The sequence below is a fragment of the Brienomyrus brachyistius genome, unplaced genomic scaffold (assembly GCF_023856365.1).
Source record: "Brienomyrus brachyistius isolate T26 unplaced genomic scaffold, BBRACH_0.4 scaffold50, whole genome shotgun sequence".
In the NCBI taxonomy this organism is placed as follows: Eukaryota; Metazoa; Chordata; class Actinopteri; order Osteoglossiformes; family Mormyridae; genus Brienomyrus; species Brienomyrus brachyistius.
Window position 1 is genome coordinate 85,709 of NW_026042325.1, and position 12,407 is coordinate 98,115.

The window sequence follows — 12,407 nt, forward strand, 5'->3', positions numbered from 1 at the left end:
ATTCTCAAACATGCGGCGTGTTTGGGGGAAAAAAAACTAAGTAAATGTACAAGGATTTCTGAAAGGAGATTTCGACATCGAGTAAGACCTGGCTGGACGTGTGAACGACGTCATCTGACAGATTCTCACAGAAAGGCCCCTCAAAATGGAGCCAGCTTCACAAACAGGTTCCGCAAGAACTCAGCTTGCGCAGGGAGCAGCCTCACACTGAGCAGGGCGACTTAGCTCACTAACGAGATGCGGGGGGGGAGTGAAGGGGGGGTTATGGCTAACAAACTAGCGGCATGCTGTGCGAGCCAGCCTGTGTACAAAGGGCGTGTGCCGGTGTGGGAGGCCGGGCGCCATTTTTCATTTCAGCCAAGACGACAGTTACTTCATTTTCAGCCTCACAATAATGCCTTAGGATTAGGGGGGGGGGGGATTTTAAATACAAGTAAACAAGGAATACATTTTTTTCTTTCATTATTAAAGTTATGTTAATATTATTTTTACATTTGAGACCATTCTGTTAATTCTGAACGAGTCCGGCTTCCAACTCTCATCAACAAGGTGTTTTTTGCCCAAATAACTGACACTGACCGGACATTTTCCACTCATCACATGATTCTCCGTCAACTTTACACACTGCAGTGTGTGAAAATCCCAGGAAGGCGGCTGTTTCTGAGATGTCTGGCACCAGTGATCACACCACATTCAAAACCGCTGAGATCATGAATCAAGGCCATTCTAATGCTTAGCCAAACAGTAACCTAAACTCTTGAACCTGCGTGCATGCTGTATGTATTCAGCTGCAGTCTCATGATTGGCTGGTGTGTCTTATAAACGGGCCAATGAGTATGTGATGAACAGTGAAATGAAAAGATCACATTTGGGAGTCGCGTATTAAGGCAGATTTCACAGAGCACAGGTGGATCCCAAGCTGATCCCCAAGGCCACACAGGCAGCAGGAACAAATCGGACACAAATCGGAAAACGAATGAACAGAACCACCCGCAAAAGAGGCACAGAATCCAATTCCTACATCCACATCTGGTGCGGTGATGTACTTAGAAAGTTAATAAAACTGACATTTCAAGTATTCAAAAATCTTAAGAATAGTGTTAAGAAAAAGCTGAGTTGGGCGATAGTTGGCAATATTTCTTGACAGAACAACTGACTCCTGACTGGGTTCTGCTTCAAGGTCTGTTAATGTCAAACCAAATTAATCATCAACCATCTCAGCTGACCCACATTAACCGATACAACCGAGTGTTTATTAAAAATGAAGCACCAAGAAACTGGGACAGAAAAATTGGGGTGGGGGGGGGGGACACTTACCAAGAATAATTAACCCCACCCCCTCCAATTTTTAATTACCAGGCCTGACTAGTTTGTTCTTGTTGGATGCTTTCATCACACGTCTCACAGTAAGATGACCATCTAACCCTATTCATGTCCAAAAGCTCCTGGAAACGTCAAATGGTTCGGGGGCATGAAGGACCTTGGAGAGCCTCATTAAAAAGGAACAGACACCCTGCACATTAGTCTGTGTTCAAGCTTCCCAGATGATTTATTCTGTTTTCTTGAAAGATCCACAGTCGACACCTTACTTTTTAACACCCACAAGCGGCTGATAACTGAGAAATGCTGCGGATTGCCGTGGTTGTGAGATGCGAATCGCCCGGCGTCTCGCTTAAGAGACAACGCAGACCCTTCCACCATGTCAACCACCCAAAGCGTTTCAGGATTCACTATACATACTAATACAACCACTGGACCACAAAAATTCCTCTTTCGTGTAACAGAATAAAACATAACATCAAACCCAAGGCCTGATTATTTGCCATTAAACTTTATCCAACTATACTTTGAGAAAAACCTTCTGTACCTCTCCCCGCTGATACAGACCTTTTCCCTTTACTGCCGCTTACCCCCCTAAAAGGCAACCAGCCGCAATCCATTCAGGTCCGGCCTACTGGCTCCGCTTTCCTTCAGGCCCAGTGTTTGCAGCCCAGTCTTGATTTCGGCAGTGGGCTTTCACTGGAGTTTAAGGCTGTCGTAGAGATTTCCGTTTGGGGAACTTGCGAGGTTCTCAGAATGGTTAGACTCCACAGGGAGCCCAGTGAAAACGACTCCGTAACAGCAAACACGCAGATAGAGGATTCCACCGTGTGCCATTCTAACAGCCCACCAGCGTGATTCGTAAAGCGACGAGGGTCGACCCGGCTCAAAGAACAGCCTCATTACCAGAACAGGAAGTGATCTCATGCAACGGCACTGCACAGGCAGACAGAATAATCTGCAGGTAGGGTGCACATGATAATTCTGCCAAAACTGCAATAATATCCAACTGAATCATAGGTAAAAAGATCATGATTAAAAAAAACTGCAAGACAGGACAAGTACATCTTTGAAAACAATGGCTACCCTGATTCCAGCGCTGCAAGCAGACTCACTGCTCCGTAACTCTCCATTCCTGCAGCCCATACACACCTGAACATCCTTTGCGAGACTGCCTGAGCATTCATGATCTTATCAGCCACAATAAAGGTGCTTCATGCAATTATTAGCGAGACTCACACGGTCAAACCCGCCCCCCCCCCCTTTCTGGGTGTGTTTTTGCAATTCCTCCTCCAATTTATTCCTGTTGAAAAGTTAATGGGAGTGTGAAATATTTGATTACAGCCGGCCGTGTGATCAGACTACAAAAGAACAAAAGGTAGAACCAGAAGGTCACGGAGCGGCTCTGAAATGGTCGGGGAGAGTCTCAGCTGGGGGTGGGAGGGCAGCAGGCAAAGAATGGGCCAATTCACCCTAATTATGAGGCGTTACTCCTCTCGGTGTCAGCAAACTGCCCCACAGCCAAAACAGCCAGCGGTCTGCATACCAATTCGTGCTGGGAGACTGCCCTGCCGACTCCAATACGCTTCAAAACATCGAGCCAAACAATGAGCCAAACGAGAACCAGAGCATCGCCCCCCAGCTCTCCAGAGCAGCCACACGCGCTTCCAGAACCTCTAAAACACGCTCCATGCTCGCTGCAGAAACACTGCTCATTTACGCCGTAAACACATGAGTAACTCTACACTGGGAACTCCAGACTAATTGGAGCCTGAACTCGTTAGCCGGATGCACTTGTGACGTCCGTGCCAGTCGACCAGCCGCATCGCGCCTCCCAGCGCCCGGGATTCCTGAGTCGGAGGTCTGGAGTGTCGGCTTGGGAACGAGGGAAAGACGGACCCAAAAACTACAGACGAGAGAAGCGTCGCTTCTGGAAGCTTCAGCAGCTCGTCATCCGATAACCCAGATGTCAGCTCTTCCCCTTCCGAGGTTTTTTGTAGGGGTCCCACCCTGTTGCTCGTATCGTATTTGCGTCCAGAAGTCCATCAGCTCTAGGGTGATGCCACCTTACTTGCCAGGGTCTTGTCTGGATCCACAATCGACCACAATGAGGGTCAGTTTTACATGGTGTTAAGTTAAACCGAGTGATTCAAGGAGCCCTGAAGTGTTGGGTGAGCTGTTGGTTTGGCAAGAGTAAAGTTACGGCCATGGATAACCTAACTCTACCATTCCATTCCAAGCCATGATGCCAAGCTTTTTCATCAAGGCAGCTCAGTACGTAGGACTCCCTTCCAACCAACCCTGTTTCCTTTTTCCATTACGCAGAACACAGGAGCCGCTCGCCTGCCATTACTGTGAACAGACAGCAGGTCGTGAGCGAAGGAGCGAGACCGAGACATCCAACGGAACCTGGCAACGGCCACGAAACAAAAGAGAGGCGTCGTGACAAGACCCGGAGGAGTTACTATCCAAAAAGATGACACCCGCAGATTCACACAGCCGCGGCCAAGTGCGTCGACACACCGGCACGGCAGAGCAGCAAATCGCCCTCCTTCCTGTGCTATCGGTCTGCACAGAGGCCACTAACTATTTGTCTAACAAATTAATTATTACTAAGAGGACTCTCCCCCACGCAGTTTACTCAGAGTCCAGCAGGGAAGCCTGAATCTCTCCATCACTCCCCCAACTCCAACTCTGCCTCTGTGCAGATTATCTGAAGAGTCAAACTCTCTAACAAGATCACCTATCTAGACTGGTTGCTTCCCACAGAAATCTCAGCCTTGAATAGCATGCCAGTCCTGAAAAATTAATCACCCTGTGTGGGAACACTTTGAATGAGGGACCACTTGTTTTCCCTGCTCTCTCTTTATCCTTCTGTTCCATACTGTGTTTTTTATCTCCTTCCTTTTATCCAGCGCTTAGTGCTCTTTAAATTGGATTTGTATGGTTCCCAAAGGGCTTGGGGAGAAAAGGCATTTATCCACAGACACGCAGACCGAGAGCTTCGCCCCATCTGCTGGCTCCGATTGCCGCCATCGTGGGTATCTCCTTCTGCCAGGGAGGGGTTGGCGGGTAGGGGGGGGGCTAGCATCTCCTGTGACATCTGCGTGAACGTCTTCAGAGGATGTGCTGAGTGGGCTCCAGCAGGCAACTCAACCAGCCTCGATCTGCCTCTCCAGACTGGAGATTTGCAGAGCGAAAGACAAAAATGAATGAAATCCACAGACTATCCATCCATCCATCCATCTTCCATAACTGCTTATCCTAATGCGGGTCTGGAGCCTTTTCCACCAAACCTAGAGCACAGGGCAGGGACCCCCTGAAAAGGAATGCCAGCCCATCCAGGGCACAGACACACATACAGACACCCCCCCACACACACACACACACACACACACACAGGTTTGTAATTATTTCTTTGTTGGGACTGTATTGGGGCAGTGTGTGGCTCTGTGGGCTAAGCCTCTGTGCCTGTAATCAGATGGTCAAACCCAGCCTCAGCCTGTGGGTCCTTGAGCGAGGCCCTTCCTCTATGGAAAAAGAGCAAGTTGTGGGAGGCGTAAAGACAATTTCCCTACGGGGATCAATAAAGTATCTATTATTATTATTATTATTCATTTCTATGGGGAAACCTCTAGCACCAACATAACAGCCTTAACCCCACCCAGCCCCAACCTTAACTATAAATAACCAAATTAAACACAAGACATTTTTGCTAGTTTTTTTTTTATTGCATTCATAGATGGGGACTGGAAAATGTCACCTTACAAGGTAAAAAGTTACAGGTTTTTATCACATTGTGGGGAACTCTGATCACACACACACACACACACACACACACAATCAAATGACATAACATGGGTGATTTATGGATGCATGCCTGTTATTGCTGCAGTTACACTGAAAACTTTAACAGAGATACACAGAAATCAAACTAGGTTCCCTCCCCTTTTCCTTTTAAAAAGGGCTAATGCATTAAAAATCGAATGTCTACTGGACCCCCCCCCCCCCCCCCAAAGACAGTCGGCACTCAAACTGCCTGGTGACAAGACATCGCCGGCAAGGCCGAGTCACTGAGCCCCCCAAAGTAACCACGCCCAACACTCACAGGGATGCCGGTCATAATGTGGCCTGCTACAGCTCATTAAGGCAACACTCTCCGGGAAACCATTTCAAATAATAAAAAAAGCAATTAAACACTGGACAGAGAATTAGTGTGTATATATTTGCTTTCTTCCTTTGAAAGCTACCTTCAAAATTGCACATGAATATTTAATAGCTTAATGCTTTTCCAGAGAAGTTGTGCAGAATTAACACATAGCAGCGCTAACCGTTAGCATTACGGAGCACCCGAAGACTGATGTCATAGGTCAAAGGTCAATCACTGTGACATAAGCATAAACCAGTCAATAAAAGGAGAATTTACTTATTTGGCTCATACGACTGTGGGGCCAATCACAGCAATGAAACAATTCGGCAAAATACCACCATCAAATTAAGCAATAAAACTGACAAGCGGGTCTTCTGAGCAAATCATTCATTCCTGTGTGGAGCTGAGTGTGTCTGCATTTTTTCCACAAAAGTGTGTAATTTAACTGTCAATGTCATTAATGTTAATAAACAGTTCGAGTTTGAATTTGGACTCTCAAATTCTGAAAAATAATAATAGTTGTTCTCAGAATTTATCTAAGATTGCCTTGAGTCAAATTATATCCAGAAATTCAAACCATACATTAAAATGCAATCCAAAAAAAAGTTGTTTTTTTTTGTACCCTACTGGCCAGCTGGATGTCTGAAAGTTAAAATACATCCTTCTTGGATATATGGGGCTTGGGAAGATCTCACAATAGGCACAGGCTTCTAACAGACACCTGAACAAACAAGACAAAGCACCGTCCAGAAAATCCTTAAGTCAGACCATCTTAGCAGCACAAGGGAACTACAGTCAAGCATCACAGTGGAAGCGGCTTCTCTCCTGACAGCCACAACGCACCCTGACTTTTAAATAACTATTTAAAATATATACTCACGGATATTACAGCCCTTGCTGTTATCTCCCTGAAGCCCAGTCATTTTTTTTTTTTTTTTTTGCTTTTAGGTCTCATGACAGTTAAGGGCCATAATTACATTTCAGTAATTGGCCCATTTCAGTTTCGCTTCAGTGTTTCACTGACCGACCTAAATAAAAATATATATGAAAACTGGCAATGATCATATTACAGAACACAGACTCGATCTGTTATTTAAAAAAAAAAAAAAAGTGTTTTATCAACGTTTATAAAAAGGTCCATGTTGTTAAAAAAATAACGAATATTTAAAACAGTGAAATATGCAGTTTTGCAGAGACATTCACAGACCAATCAGCCTGGAGTATCCCCCCCCCCCCCCAGTCGTCCTCTCAAACCAGCACCTCGAGTGCTTCGTACGGACTGTAATCCTTCTCCAAATCAGCTCAACACTCAGGTGGCTCATTACAGAAGCGCTTTACCTCGTAAAAGCCGAGTTTTACCGCAGCACCTCAGAGGTGCCAGTCAGGGGCCGAGCACTCGGCATTCTGGGAGTAAGGAGGAGGGGGGGGGACATAAACAGGTGACAGGGGGAGGGGGAGGGACAGCTTTATCGATGCGCCACTACTGCTGTTCACAACATCCGGTGTGTCCCTCTGGGGAGGGGGGCAGGCTGAATGAACAGCAAACACGGACACAAACAGACAGAGACACACAACAGCACAGCAAGTCATTCAGCTGGGGCCTGTGGCACAAGATACCCTGACAGATAGCCACTAATTATTCTCTTATTCATGTCGTTTGCACCGAAGGTACTTAAAACTGGGGCATTCCAGCCATCGGGGACACGCTGTGCTTTTGTATGCATGACATTCAAACTGAGTCTCAGAAGCCAGTATAAAAGAAACTAAATTACTATAATCTGTTCAGCCCTCATGCACATGCCCAGAAATTGTTTCAGGAGTTGACGATACTTAATGCAACAGAACTACAAAGACCATCCCGCACACTCGCATTGTTATCATCGCCGTTTTAATACGTACCAGTAGACTCCCTCAATAAATAGCTGCATCTATCCAAAACTTAAAACCAAAGCAGCAGAGAATTACTGTGACTGAAAAAAAGCAGGGATGTCTTAAGAGACCCAGGCATCACTTCTTGCAGACTTGTTTTTATAATCTCTCTGCAGTCCTGGACGACCTGGGAGCCCCCCCCACGTCTCGGGTCCCAGGGGTAAGACAGGTCAGTCAAAGAAATCCCAGCCAGACTCAATTTAGAGGGTTCTGGAACATGCCACGGAGGGCAGTAGCGCATGGAGTGAGGAGTGGAAAGGAAAACACACTGCAGAAAGGCATCCTGACGTGCAGAAAAATGCGTCCATTTGCATTCATTTTAGCAATTTTTTTCTTTTCGGCAGAACTGGCTGGTCTTAAAATTTGAACTCAGATTTCACACAAGTATTCATTTTTGTTACTATTGGATTGTGCAGTTATATAATTTACTGTATTCATTAATATTTGTTAGACTCGAAATCTAATTCTCAAAGGATCCTGAGCTTCTCTCAGTGGTTCTGAAGCTGCCCGCAGCATTCTCCACTCTCTTCAGGACCAGCATCATCTTCAAAGCGCCTCGCTGACTGTCCTGCTAAAATTGGCGTGTTCGTGTTTCGGGAGGATGTGAACATTTTGTGCGTAGCCCAAAATCAAAGCCGTGTTTAATGACCCTTTTAAGGAGGAAAGGCAAGGACACCATTCAGCTCTGTAACAGGCAGATACAAACACTCAGGCTCTTCACCAGAAGACCAAATGCCGGACGGCAGGCAGAAGGTCTCCCAGCTCCACATGAGAGCCTCTATGACTGCGTCTGTCTTAGGCAGACATTCGCAGATGCCTGAGTCGAAAACGAGTGGAAAGACCCCCCCGTAATGAACACATTGTCTAAGGCAGGAATTCCATGAATTCCAAGGCATTAATCTCAGTAATATCAGCCGCTGCCAGCAGCTAGGCTGGAAAAGGGGTGGGGGGCACTGGGGGTGGCCAATAAGCTAGAGCTTTTGGGGCTGGAAGGATATTAAAGTGTGGAGCAGGAACCGCCATGCTACTGGAGTTCGGCAAACCAGGGGCTAGATGGTGTATTGTGGAGCTGGGAGGGGGGCACAAGATCGTATTTAATGTTCGCAGGCTTTTTTCTCTGCTTATAACAGAGTAGTTAATGCTCTGTGTTTTTCTAACACTATAGACCTGAATTTATGGAATCTGAATAGCTGACAAACAATGAAGGCTCCAAAAAACTGTTTTAATAAGAATTTGTTTAAAAATAAGGATTACACATCCGGAAAACATGCGGAAAACATGCAGCTGTGTGGATGTATGTGTCAATTTTGCTGTAAATATTTAATGAGCGTTATATGGGTTTTCAATCACAAGCCCTTGCAGGGTCTGACACTAATTTAATAGTGTTTCTGGTGATTTCTGTATCCACACAAATCCCCCTTCTGCCATATGTGGGAAGTGGGGAGCCCGTTCTCTACAGGCAGACAGGGAAGTAAATAAAATAAAATAAACATTTTCCTGTTGTTTTCAAAAACACAGACCTACTGACTGCCGTCACCATTCCTTACAAATCGCATGGTGCCCAGTGGAGGCCTGATCTCACTGCAGGCGTTTTCCCAGAATCCCACACTGTACCGGAAGATGGTACCGCATGTGAACCGCCGAACTCATTCGCAGGCGATTAAAACATCCAGGCTCGAGCTCCCTACATGAACTCTGAACATATCCAACAGTCAAACCCCCCTTTACTAACGGCTGTCCAGACAAGGTCAAGCAATTCACCCTTGATTAAAACAAAGACGATTTCAAACAAGTCACACCTGCGTTTCCATTTTCGCAAACATTCAAAAAAAATAAAAATCCCTGCTGCCAGAAATCTCTAATGAGATTTTACTGAAAGTGTTGATTTTATATTTAAAATACAGAAAAGAAATTCTTCAGGAATCATCCAGAACACGGTTAAAAGGAGAGTGCTAAGGAGCAGACAAGCTAATCTGATTAAAAAGTAATTTGTGCATAAAGACATATTTATGAATATTAAGCAGAAACACTTAATGTTTCATAGCGTATTCAGCTAGTAAAGAGCTCTACGCTTCAAAAGTAACAAATATTTTCAGAATAATTATCACATCTAGTTCCTGCAAAAAGCAAACCTTGTGACTGGGCATCACTATCAAGATAAAATTACAAACCTGTATAAAAGTAGAGAGAAAGTCAAGTTAAGCTTCTCTTCTACATCTTTAATGACGTTAATTTGGCACAGGAAATGGGGGAATTGGCGCGGGGGTGTCAGTGGGGGCAGCAGTGTAACTGAACCCTTGGCCATCTGGTTTTGTAATGATTTCCCACACAAAGAGCCTTTTGCTTTACCGCACCGCACCCCCCCCCCCCTCCATGCAGCATTTATTTTGTTATGTGCCCCCCTCCCTTATTTATTCTCAAACCACAGGTATGGGAAAAGAGATATGTGAGGAATCCACTGCGTGGGTATCTGACCTCCACATGAACTCCCCACCGAGGAATCTTTGAGCCAGTCAAGGGGAATAAACATCGGCGTTAGCAGCCCCCCCCCCCGACCCAGACCCCCATTTGGAGTCTGACACTTTCATTTTCATAACCTTCAAATTTGTTCATCTCCGTTTCCTCGTGCCGTTAATGAATCACAACGCCTCAGTCTGGGGTGGACTGGCATGGGGGGAGGGGGGGTGGCCCCATCTCAGAGCTCGGGTAACACACTCCATCCTGCGCCCTCAGACCAGAGTCTAGCGGACAGCCAGCCCTGTGACTCCCTGAAGACCAGCTGTGTCACAGCGCAGCGGAGAGAGGAAGCGCGTCACCATGAGGACCACGCCTGTGATTTTCATTCCTCAAGCCCTGTAGATGTTCCCCTTAAAGCGGCAGACGAGCTGTGGAGTCCTCTGCTCCGTGCGGATTTCACCACATGGGGCCCAGGTCTCACAAGACGGGCTAAGTCTAAGTTTAAAGTTCCTGCACAATATACTCGGCGCGTCACCCACACTCTGGAGATGGGTGTCAGGTGACCTTTCCGTAAGGGTGAGAACGTCCCGATTTTCCACTTAGTAACCGAAAACAGAAACAAAAAAGAGGCAAAAATACTACAAACGCTGCTATGGAAGAACCCGAGATCTTTCCAGAAAGGTCCTGTTTGCTCCTTCGTCGGATCGCGGAGTGAGAGCGGTGCGGGTGGCGGAACACAAAGCCGCCTCTGCCTTCTCAGACTCGCCGTGTAATAAAGCTCTGCAATCAACACCCCTGCGTTTGCGCAGCAGCTTGTCTTCTGGAGGTGACTGGGGTGATTTTCCATGCCATCCCCTGTGGAGGTGCAGGCAGATTACAGCGCATATTCACCGGAAACCACATCCGCTGCCCTCGCTCGCCAATGCCTGACACTCCAGCAGCGAGGACTTCTGGTTCCCGGAACTGTGACCCAAGCAAAACCGCGATGATACCAAGGTTAAGTTCCAGCCTTATTGCTCGTTATAATTATCTGGCTGCTAGAACGTTAAATGACGATGAAAACCAGTGAAGCCTCACAGAAGCAGAGGAAAGGACTTCGGAAACAAAATACCCTGTTTTGTTAAGATCACGCCAGTTTAAATAGGAAGAGAGATTAACATAAAACATCACTGCATAATGAAGCCTTAAAACAGACTTGCATTTTAGAAGTATTTATTATAGATTTAGGCAATACAAAAAAAGGAGAAAACCTCACGAAATTTACCAGCTATGTGTAAGCCGTAGATACACTGAGAACATTGCACTATACTGGAAACATCACCAGCGGTAAGAAGGTGAAATGGGAACATTAACATACTGCTTCACCTTTCTTGTCATAAGTTTTATTCAGCCGGGGGGGGGGGGGGGGGTCTTAAAAGGAACAGAACAACTTGTCTGTTTTCACTGCACTCCGACTGTAAGATTTGCCCAATGATGCACTTACAGTATCCATCATACATATGATTAAATTAACAACAAGGCTTGCTTCATAATAATATACTCAAAAAGCATACAGAAAGGCAAAAAAATACGAAACACAGGATAAATGCAGGACTCAATTAATTATTAAGTACTGCATTGTTGCAAATTGGCCCACTTGAACACACTTAAGTGTACATATGAGCACCGTGCCATTGTTGGCCAGTGCACTTAAGCAGGCACCCAGTGACCTGCGTTTCCATAAGCATCCCAGCAGTTAGCCAGCACGCTTATGTGTGTGTGCTTCGGCAGCTCAGTTACAGGCAGCAGAAACTGTACATAATGATTATTTATCGCTTGCGTTTTAGCGTCGTTGGTTCATGCTGTGAGCATTAGCGCCCCGGGAAAATAGCCCGCCTTCCATCTGAGCAATATATCTTCAACTATAATTTAACACTTTGATACATTATGAGCGGGTCAGTGTCCCGCAAGCGTTAAAACCAACAGCGTGTGGATTCACTGCGTCAAGGACGATTCAAGAACCTGTTTAAAGATTAGAGTTTGCATCTACCTGTTTGTGGAGGCGGTGAATCATAACAGTGGACTCAGCCAAGAGCGAAAGAACAAATAAACAGCACAGAGTATTCCTGACAGGTTTTTAATTTCTACTTATTTATTTATTTATTGTTGATGTGCTGGATACTAATGATGTGTTCGTAAGCTGTTCGACCGATTTGATCGTCCTTACATAATATTTTCAGGGATGCATGATGAGCCATGACTGCAAGAGCAAAATAAATAACGAAAGAAATAAATAAAAAGATAAACAATGAATGCGAAGCAAGCAGCCGATTGGCTGTCATTGTTTTAAAACACGACCCACTAAACAGAAGGACGCGTCCCGTGGGATCGAACTGATTTTCCTGAAATCGTATATTTGATAGGCTAATATAAACTAAAACATAAAAATTAAGATATCATCAAGGCACAAGCTACTCGCATAGTATTATCAATTACCACGACAATACAGGTGTTTCATTCATTCATTCATCCATCCATCCATCCATCCAACTCCTATACCCTTTGTCAAACA

At 45.6% G+C, this 12,407-nt stretch overlaps 1 protein-coding gene across 2 annotated transcripts in view; it reads right to left on the reverse strand.

Moving 5' to 3' along the window:
* Positions 1–12,407, reverse strand: part of LOC125723547 (RNA-binding motif, single-stranded-interacting protein 2-like) — a 35,241-nt gene that overhangs the window by 20,839 nt on the left and 1,995 nt on the right. The window lies entirely within an intron of this gene.